Below are 1,055 nucleotides of genomic sequence, written 5' to 3' on the forward strand. Positions count from 1 at the left end.
CATGGTGGGGCCCTGAAGAAGGCCTCAGCCTACTGGACATTCTCCCCTTCGCTCCGGGCCCCGTGGTGAGTGCTGTCCTCGCAGTGGAGGGAGGAATGGGCAGCACGCTGGGGTTCTCCATCCTTGTAAGGGAATAGATTCGTGTTTTTTTAAGCCACCAAGTTTATCATACTTTGTTACAGGAACTAATAAAAGGAAGAGAAGGAACTTATTTAAAAAATACATTTTTTTAAATATTGATTTTAGAGAGGAAGGAAGGGGGAGAAAGAGATGAAAACATCAGTGATGAGAGAGAATCATTGATCGGTTGCCTCCTGCACATCCCCTACTGGGGATTGAGCCCACAACCTGGGCATGTGACCTTGACTGGAATGGAACCCGGGACCCTTCAGTCCAAAATCCAACACTCTATCCACTGAGCCAGACCAGCGAGGGCCTAAATCTATACATTTTAAAGAAGATGCATTTAAAAAAGCACTCTTTGAACTCTGAAGAGCTATATAGAATGATAGTGCTCCCACACTGTATTTCACATACTTCATGATTAATCAAATGAATTTGCTGCTACCATTATTTAATCAGAAAAACTTGTGTTACTATCAACGCACTTGAAAAGCAATGAGGTTACTCATTACTCCATCAGTAAATATTTATTGTATGCCTCATAGGCTGGGCACTGTTTTAGGAACTTGGGAATATAGCAGTGAATAAGACAGACTTAGTTTTTTAAAAACTTATATTATTTATGTGCATGTAGTTAGATATCAAGAGGGCACTAAAATTCTTTTTTGATCTCTGTTCAGGGCATTTAGGTTTCAATCACTATATCAAGCTGGCATTCAGAAGGCCTCAGATATCATCATTTGGTTTGATTATGGCTTAGGATGCTACCTGAAGCAAAACCCACATGGCTCCATTTTATTTTTTGCTTCCAACAACTTTTCTTATTTATTGATTGATGAGAGAGAGAGAGAGAGAGAGAGAGAGAGAGAGAGAGAGAGAAAGGAAGGAAGGAAGGAAGGAAGGAAGGAAGGAAGGAAGGAAGGAAGGAAGAA

Source organism: Myotis davidii, unplaced genomic scaffold, assembly GCF_000327345.1.
Source record: "Myotis davidii unplaced genomic scaffold, ASM32734v1 scaffold98, whole genome shotgun sequence".
NCBI lineage: Eukaryota > Metazoa > Chordata > Mammalia > Chiroptera > Vespertilionidae > Myotis > Myotis davidii.